Source organism: Camelus ferus, chromosome 16 (genome assembly GCF_009834535.1).
Source record: "Camelus ferus isolate YT-003-E chromosome 16, BCGSAC_Cfer_1.0, whole genome shotgun sequence".
Lineage (NCBI taxonomy): Eukaryota > Metazoa > Chordata > Mammalia > Artiodactyla > Camelidae > Camelus > Camelus ferus.
Window position 1 is genome coordinate 45954868 of NC_045711.1, and position 9362 is coordinate 45964229.

At 53.7% G+C, this 9362-nt stretch overlaps 1 long non-coding RNA gene across 1 annotated transcript; it reads left to right on the top strand.

Moving 5' to 3' along the window:
- Positions 1-44: 44 nt before the first annotated feature.
- Positions 45-8665, top strand: LOC116656836. The gene is made up of 3 exons (XR_004311827.1): positions 45-166; positions 4280-4351; positions 8381-8665. It is a non-coding gene; the product is annotated as an uncharacterized LOC116656836 (long non-coding RNA).
- The last annotated feature ends 697 nt before the right edge of the window (positions 8666-9362 follow it).

The following is a 9362-nucleotide window of genomic DNA, read 5'->3' on the forward strand; positions in this document are numbered from 1 at the left end:
AAAAAATTCCTCAAGAAGAAAAACAGAAGGAGGAAAGTGCTGAGCTCTGACTTCTCTCCCTCTCCAAATTTCCCCGAGTGCCCTCCCTCGACGCCGGAGAGTCAGGCCTGTGCTCCCCTTCCCCCTGGAGCCCCTCAAGCCCCGAGTCTGGACTCCGTGATGTGGGGTAAGGGAGGAGAGGCTACCCAGGTGCTGGCGCACCTGGCAGGCAGGCTGGTCAGACGGTCCTAGCTCTCTGCCCCCTGCTGAGGTCCTGTTGCCCTCTTTCCCATAATTGCCCCTCCAGAATGTTCTTCTGCCCCCACTCTGGCTCCAGACTGGTGATGGAGAGAGGGTCTTTGGGAGAGGGGTTGAGGAGAGAGAAGGGGAGGGGGCCTAAGAGTGAGGCTGCAGTGGACTCGGTCTCCGTGCGTCCCCATCGTGGAGCCCTGCCCAGTTGCTATTGAGGATCCCTAGGGGCAGAGTCTGGGGACAGATCCCAGGTGTGGGGGTTCTCTCTTCTTCCCTTTCCTCAGCATCGCACTGCCTGGGTCCTTTGGTCCTTAGCTAAGTTCCTCAGCTTCCAGGCACTGCTCTGCTCTTTCTTGTCTCAGCCTCAACCCACGTCCTTTGACCTGGGAGTTCCCTCCATCTCTTCATCCTTTCCAGGTTTAGAAGGAAGATGATGAATTAAGCTTGTCCATGTAGGGAGTTAGGTGCCTATGAGACATCCAGTCAGAAACATGGAGGGAACTCTCAGGTGTCTGGGTCTGGAGTCCAGAGAAGAGACAAACGTGGGGACCTCCCCCCACCAACCTACTCAGGATGTTGGTGTAGATGGAGCTGTCCCCAGAGAAAGTATGGAGGGAGGAGAGCTGAAGGGCTGAGACTAGGCCTTGAGGACCCTCGGGGTTTAAGGGTTGGGAGGGGGAGGAGGAGACTGCACAAAAAACAGGACAAGAGTAGGAGGAGTAGGAGGGCAAGGAGGAAGTGATCGAGGGTGTCATGTATGCAGAGGGAAGGTTGTTCTAGAAGGAGGAAGAGTTCTATGTTGCAGGGAAAATTAGTATGAAGGGAGCAAAATGGTCACTGGATTTAGCAACATGGCAGTGACTGGTGCCCTAAGTGTGAGCTGTTTCAGTGGAGTGATGGGCAAGGAAGCCAGACTAGAGTGGGCTGAGGAGTGAGTGGGAGGCCAGGAAATGGGGTCAGAGTGCAGACAACTTGGAGGAGGAGTTTAGCTGTGAGGGGGAGGAGAGCATGTGGACTTCCCCCCTCCCTCCCTCCTTTTCTTTTTCTTTCTTGCCTCACATCCCCCCACCCCACTCCTGTCTGTCTTTCTGTTCCCTACCTCCCTCCTCTTTCTCTCTCGTGGAACTCTGCTTCTTTTTCTACTCTTCCTTCTCTGGAGCTCCTCTTCCAGACCCCATTTGCCTTTCTCATTCATCCTTTTCTCAAATATCCACATCCAGGACCAGCCTTTATTTCATTTTCTCCATAGAGTGAGCCAGTGGTCCAGGCTCTTGAGGAGAAGGATTGATTTCTATTCCTGCAGATCCTGTCACATTCTCTGGGACCCCTCAGTCCAAGAGAGGGGAATTGGGGCAAAGAAACCAGGGAAGGAGCTGGGACAAGCTGGGAGAGAAGGGCTGGGGTGTGGTCCTTAGGTGACATTAGGACGCCCAGGATCACTCCAGCCCCACCGGGTCCACAGCCAGGTCCCAACTGAAAATAACGTGCTGGATGGGGACGTTGTCAGGCTTGGGGGCCATAGCCTCCCATCTGTTCTGTGGTGATCACAAGGGAGGGGTCAATGCCCATCTTTCCTGCTGGAGCACAAGCTCCCGGGACAGGGACCTGTCAAAGTCATTATTGGATCAATGGCCCCATTCAGTGTCTCAAGTCAGAGTAGAGTCTCGTTAAAGTTTGAGTGAGTGAACTAACGGAATTGTTATTTCTCCTTTCTGGTTTCATTCAATTCTGCCCTTGCTTTATCTCATCCCGACTTCTTTTCTTTTTCTATTCTTTTTTTCCTATTCTTTTATTTCTCCCTTTATCACACTCTTAATCTTTTTCCTTTTCGTGTATTTTTCTTCCATTTCTAAGTTCTTTTCTTTCCTTTCCTTTTCTCTCCTCTGCCTCTGTCCCATTGTTCCACCCCTCCACCCACACACCCCCTCCCTCCCTCTTTTCCTCTCATGTTCTCTTTTAATATTCTTGGTGCTCCATCCCTTCCTGGGGGGCGGTGGCTGACTCCTGTGGGCATGCGCTCCAGCAGAGGAGAGAGCTGCAGCAGCCTCGGAGGGGCGGGGTTAAGGGGGGGCTAAGGATTGCATCACAACCAGATGTCAGTCTTGCTGAAGTGTTTAGGAGATAAATGCAAAGGTTTCTTGGAAGCTTGAATTGGGGGGGGGAGGAGAGTGAGGAGGCAGCCTGTGTGAGCCAGAGGCACCTGTCCAGACCCTGATCTCCTCCCTTCATCCCCACCCCCTCCCCTCACAGGTAAGCCTCGGCCACAGAAATCTGGAGTCTCTCCCTCTTCTACATTAGCCACCAGTTCTTCCACCTGGCAAACCTGGGAGTCTGGAGTTTCCTGGGCGGGAGGGTGAGCAGGGGCGATCCCACTGCCCCAGCCCTGGGCAGAGCACCCCTCTGGACAGAGTCTGGCTTGGACAGGGAAAGGATCCAGAATTATTCATTCAACATCGTTATATGCCAGGCACTTTGCTGGGCACTGGACATACAGTGCCTGCCCTCATGGGGCTTACATCTGGTAGAGACAGACACGAATGAAATCACATAAATAAACGTGTAATTGCAACAGTAGAGGTTATGAAAGAAGGGAACCCAGAGAGCCCTGAGTGGCAGGCATCCCAGGCAGGAGGAAGCATGGCAAGCTCTAGATGCTAAGAGAACCCAGAGAAGGCTCGTGTAGCTGGAGCACAGGGAGCCAAGGCCAGGCAGGCCGAGGAAGCCACATCAGGAGTTTGTCTTTATCCTTACAGATTTGGGCCCCAGTAGGAGGTCCAAAGCAGGGAGGGTCACAATCAGGTCTGCATTTGTCAAAGATCACCATGGTCAAGCAGTGGAGCAGGTACTGGAGGATGGCTGTGGTGGAAGGTGGCTGCTGCAGGCAACCAGGTGAGAGCTGATGAGAGCCTGGGCCAGGTTGAAGGAGATGGAGACAGAGAAGGGGAATGGATTCAAGAGGTCTTTGGGAAGCAGAATTTACAGGCATTGGGGTTGGATGAGAAAATCTGGTGAAGAGCAGGGATGACTCCTGGTCTTCTGACCAGAGAGCCTGGATGGTGTGGTACCCTGGAAGAGAAGAGGCTGGGCGAGGACCCTGTTTAGGGAAGAAGATCCTGAGCTCAATGCCTGTTGCAGACACTCTAGTTAATTGTATTCAGTGGATGGTTATTGCAGACCACCTGGGGCCAGCCCTGGGCTGGACAGAGCTCTGGGGACAACAGCTCCTGTCCTCAGGGAGTTCAGAGTCAGGAAGTAGGGTAAAATAAATACAAAAATGTCTTTCACCCAAGGCAGCACTGGCTGTGCTTTTGAGTAAGTTAGTTCATCTCTCTAACCTTCATTTCCCCAACCTGTGAAATGGGGTAGTAATAAGATCACCTTGCTGGCGCACCCAGCAAGGTAAATGGAAGCCTCCAGAGAGATGCGAGGGACGGTGAGAATGCCAATGAGAGACAAGGCAGGTTTTGTGGAGGAGGTTGCTTCTGAGCTGGGCCTGAGAGGGTTTGAAATGCAGGATTGGGATGGGAGGGAAGGCATCACCAAACCTGGGAAGCCTGACACACACAGAGACAGAGGCAGAGAGAGAGCCTTGGGCAGAGGAAATGTGGAAGACAAGGCTGGAAAGAAAGGCTGGGGCCAACTTCTAGAGGCCTGGAATTCAAGGAGAGAAATTTATAATCAATTTGGTGGCCACAGAGAGTCAGTGACCACTTTTAAGTAAGGTATACTAGTGAGCCTTTTGCCAAGTTCTTGTCCAGAGAACCAATGCCTTGACGGCAGAAGAACTCAAATGAGAAAGCTAGGGCCTTTGGGAGGAGGGGGAGACGCAAGGAAACCGGATGGAATTTGTGGCTCTTAGATCAACAAGAAAATATGGTGTGGGAGCAGGCAAAGAGGTAAACCAGATGATCCCTCCAAAGTTGGAGTTCAACTTTTTACTAGATTCCAGAACTCTGTCGTTTCAAGGTGAGAATATCATAGAACAATAGATGTTCAGTTGGAAGGAAATGGTGAACTCATTCTGCCTTGTCCTCCTCTCCTTGCACAGAGGAGAAAACCAAGGCCCAGAGAAGGGAAGTGACCTGCTTAATGTCACACAGCTGAGATTCAGAGGTCAGAGGTAAGATCTCTGCTGTACTTCAAGATCCTGAGTTTGGGGAGGGGAGGTGGGAGTTGGGGGTCAGGGGTCGAGGGGGTGGGGAACTGGAGGGGCCAGTGGAGCAACTGGGGATGGGGGCGCCTGCATGACACAGGGATCCCACATAATCCCTGCCCAGGCCTGGGAAGTTGCTCTCCAATTCTCTGCTGAGCCATGTGGCCAGAGGGGGGAGGGAGCCTGGTGGGCAGGGTGGAACTGCCACATGGAAGAGGCTTGATGTGAACCATCTGGCCTGGGCGGAGTGTGGGCTGCAGAGAGGGGAGGAGCAGGAGACGGGAAAGAGGCCACAGTGGGCGGGTGGACAGCGGGCTGGGGCTGGGAGTGGCCCGGCCTGGAGGCCCCTACCTTCCAGCCTGCTGCAGTCCAGATGCCTTCACAGCCCCGGCCTGGCCCATCCAACCCGCTGACCTCATTCCCAGCTCCCCTCCCTCGCAGGCCCCCCTCTGCCTGCCACGTAGACTGAAGCCTTTAGCTGCATCTCCTGCTGGGGAGAGGGAGGACAGAAGGACACAGGCACCCTGAGCCCGGGACTCTGCCAGATCAGGCAGACCTGGGGGAGCAGTGGTATTCCCTGAGCCCCCAGATCACTCTGGGCCTCAGTTTCCCTCCCCAAGCATGAGGCCCATAATGGAGGGGAGCATGACGTGAAGCACATTGGAGTGGGCGAGAACCAGGGGGGAAGTCATCAGGAGGGTGACCTGCTTCCTCACGACAGGAGGGTGTCATTCTCAGACCCAGGAAGACATAGGGCAGGACATCTTCCTTTCCTAAAGTGGTTCTCATCAAAGGGAGTTTCCTGAAGGTCTGCGTGCGGGCATCTTCTGTTCTACGGAGACTTTCTCGATCCTGCTGCATTGGGAGTGCGATTTATGACCAGGATGGCAGTGGGGAGGCACGTTGTCTCGCCTCCCTCAGGCCCCTCTCAGTGACCTCTCCTCCCATCCTGGATCCAGTCTCCAGGCCAGAGCCTCTCTTGGGCTCTGCCTCTTGACCTTCTGCCTTCCCCTCGCCTCCCTGCCCCCCGGGTCCTGGGTCCTCTTCGACAGCAGAACAGGGGGCTGTCCCACTGCAGCCGCCTCTCCTCCAGGCGTTCCCGGCCTGTGAGTCATCGGGAATGTCTGCTCTGGTTGTAGCTTCCTCCCAGGCTGTGGACCCTCCGGCCCCCCCTCCCCCAGGCAGGGGGCTCTGGACGAGGGGGAGGAAGGCTGTGTGTGAATCTGTGGCGAGGCCTTGCTTCCCCCGGTGCGGTGAGGATGGGCTTAAAAGAACTCCCCCAGACTCCACCTTGCCCATCGCAGATAGAGTGTCTCGTCCTTTCTCCCATCCCCCAGGTGGGGAAGCAGGCAGGGCAGGCAGGAAAGACCAGGACTGTGGGGGGGCTTAGGCGGCTCCCCTCCTCTGGGTCAGGGCCAAGCTGGGAACCTGCCCAAGCCTCTTTCGGAAGGGCCCGCCCCACATTCAAGGCCGGGTCTGGCAAGAAAGCTGGAGAGAGGCCCTGCTACCGCGGAGGACTCCAAGGATGACACGTCCTGGCTGGGTTGGGGAGTCCACGTCCGCAGGAAAGGGGGAGGCTGGTGCCTGGCCCCTTCCCACGGGGCCCCTGCACCCTGTGAGGCTGCCTCTGGTCCTCTCCTCCTCTCCTTCTCCCAAGCAACCCTGTCCTGCCTCCTCCTTCTCCAGCCTGAAGAAACAGCTGTGGGCGGAGGGGGGATGGAGGGGAAGGGCTGGAGTTAGAAAAGTTCCCATCTTTACTCCAAATGTGTCTGCTGCCCCCTTGTCCCCCCCACCTCCCCCTCATCCCTGGATTAGTTGTATAGAGACCAGATGTCTAGGACCAGACTTGCCTGGTGACTTTGGGCATTTTTTTTACTTCCCATTGCTGAGCCTCAGTTTCCTCATCTGTAAAATTGGAGCCTAGATCAAAAAAGTCCCTACTGGTGAGGTTGGACTAGGATTCTGTCTCTTCCCAATCAGATACCCGGGCACTCACACACATCCTCACCCATGCCCACCGGCTCACATGCTCTCTCTCACACACATGCATTCATCCACTGTCACACCCGCATTTGCATGTGCACGCACTTCAGCTTACTCTGGGGCCAGCAGATCCCCCACAGCTTCTCTGACAGAGCCCTTTCTTCCCTCCCACCCATCACACTGCCCCCGCCTTCCTGCCCCTTTACATTTTCTCCTCCCAAGGTCACTGGCAGGGCAAGGGCAAGAGGGAAGAGTGGGCCGTGAGATGTGAACCCGGAGTGTCACACCTCTGACCCCTGCCAAAGACCACTCCCGCCATGCCCTCAGGGCGGGGCTGGTTGAGGTTGGGTGGGAGGGAGATGAGATGGAAGAGGAGTGGAGCAGAGAGGCTTCGCTTCTCTTCCCAGCTGAGCCTTATTAACATTTACTTGCAAAAATGTCCGTCCATCCTGGGGCCTCCCCTGAAGTGTGATGATTTTAGCAGCTTGCACTGGCCGCCTTGCCCCAGGCTGCACCCTTCTAGGAACTCCTGCCTGAGGGAGACTGGTCAGAGCTCAGAAAGGACAGTTCCAGGGGATGAGCTATCTGTTGGCCAGGAAAGGCGTGGGAACTGGGCGGCAGAGCACACCCTTCAGACCCAGCCCGACCAGGAATAATAGCAAATGCCTCTACCAGGCTATGCCCTAAGCACGCCACACGTTTCAACTAACGTTCTCCTCACAAAACCCTCTGAGGTGGGTGCTATTATTGTCTCCAATTTCAGAAGAGGAAAGGGAGGCACAGAGAGGCTTGAGTCAGTTGCCTGAAGTCACAGAGCCAGGAAGTGGCTGAGCTGGGCTTCAAACCCAGGCAGCCTGGCTCCAGAGCTCACAGGCTTAACTGCTATTCATGACAAGTCCAGGAGACCCAAGATGGATGCAAGGAGTGCTCTCCCACCTAGTCTTAAGAAGTGACCATTTGCACAAACACACGCTCCATCTGTGTGCATGGAGGCTAAGGATCACAACATCGCATGGCTGGAGCTGGACCACAGGCACCGTCACAGCTGGAAAGCACTCAGGCGGTGGTGCCACCTCCCTCCCATCTGCCGAGGAACTGTTGTGAGCTGACGGCACCACACACATCATCTCATCTAATCCTCATAGTAGCTCTGGGGGTTGGGAGGTCAGTCTTAATACCTTGATTTTACAGATGGAGAACCTGAGACCCAGAAGGGACAAGGCATTGTCCCAAACCCCCTTCCTAGAGCTGAGAGGGAGCCCACATGCTCCAGCAGCCAGATCAGACTTCTTTTCATTGCCTCGCGTGGACACAGGAAAATCATACCCATGGTGCTCCTGCACAATCCAGGCTAAGAGTTACCGGGCATTTTCTGTGTGCCAGATAGTCAGTAGCAGCTCACTGAATGACTACAACAATCCTATGATGTTGTTTCTGTTAATATCCTTACCCTCATTTTGCAGATAAGGAGACTGAGGCTCAGCGAGGTTAAGCAACTTGCTTAAGGTCACACAGCTCGGCAGTTGCAGAAGAGATCAGGATCCAGGCTCTCACCACTATGCTATAGCCCATTCTCTAATACTGACTGGCTACTACCCATTCAGTCAGTCAGTCAGTAGCCGCTACTGACCGCCTGTTGGGCCCAGCACACAGAGATGAACAAGCCTGGCGCCCCAACCTGCCCCTGCCGGGTACCACATGGCAGATGGAGACTGCACCCGCTCTCACTCTCCTTCCTTCCCAGAGAGTCTCCTCCCTAGCGAGCTAGGACACGCGGTGCCAAAACCAGTACGGGAGGCAGGGCAATGCAAATGGGGTGGGGGTGGGGCAGAAGGGGGCAGTGCTGGGAGGGGGCAGGGACACCATTCTGCATCTTCCCCCATTTTGGTCTCCTGCTCACATCTAATCTATCTCAGCTCTTGTCTTGGCGTCTCTGCTGATTCTCTCCGTATCTGTCTCTTGGTGTATATTCATTTGTCTCCTGTCTTTCCCTGTCCTTTTATTGTTTATCAGCTGCTGTGTGGGCTGTGGATCGAGGACTTGGTCACCCACCACCAGAGTGGACATCATGTCTAAGCTGGGCCCACTTCCAGGGGACCCATCAGCTCTGTCCCAGGACCCTTCCTCCTGGCCTTCTCTCTACAAAGGACCACAGTCCTCTTCTCCTCAAGCCTTCCTCCCAGGCTCTCTCTGTCCATTGTCTGAACACTAGCCTTGATATCACCAGTCTGTATGTCTGGGATGTGACCTGCCTGCCTTTCACATGGGGGGAGGAAGCTATGTCCCTCCCATCAGAGGCAGAAGCATGTCTCCATGTTCAGACTTACGGCTCCTTGAGGACAGGGATTGTGTCTCTCCCACAAGACTGAGGTTCCTTGAAGATACAACCTGAGCTTTCCTCATGAGTGGTCCATAAGTGTTAGAGATTTCTAAGGAAAAAAGAACAGAATAATTTTACTTATAAATTTGGAAATGCAAAATTGATTTAAGATTTTCATTACAACCCCATTGTGTTCTTAATAACTTCACATTCTTCAACATTGTACGTGATACAGGGTTTGCATTTGGTTGATCTATCTTGGCAGTTTGTCTCAGACGATATATTTTTATATCATTTATGGATTTGGGGTTATTAATTTGCGATGTGTAATGTCCTCAACTCAAGTAAGGAGTCAGTGGTTCAAAAGTGGCTTTCTGAAGCTGAAAAAGAGTGATGAAAATAGTAACCCAGATACTACAACTGAGAGCAGTGTTATAAAAGTAAATAATGAACCAGAATCTAGTTCCCAAAAATGCAAGTCTCGAAGAAATCGGACGTGTATGATGATTTCACACACGTAGCTGAGAAAGAAAAGTGTAAATAGTGAGTGTGGGATATTGAATTCCGACACTGCGCTCCATTGGACTGGATATCCATCCCATCCTAATCCCCAGAGTGTTGTGTGTTATGAAACTTTGTCAAATAGTGGCATAAAGCCATCAAGCCTTTCACATC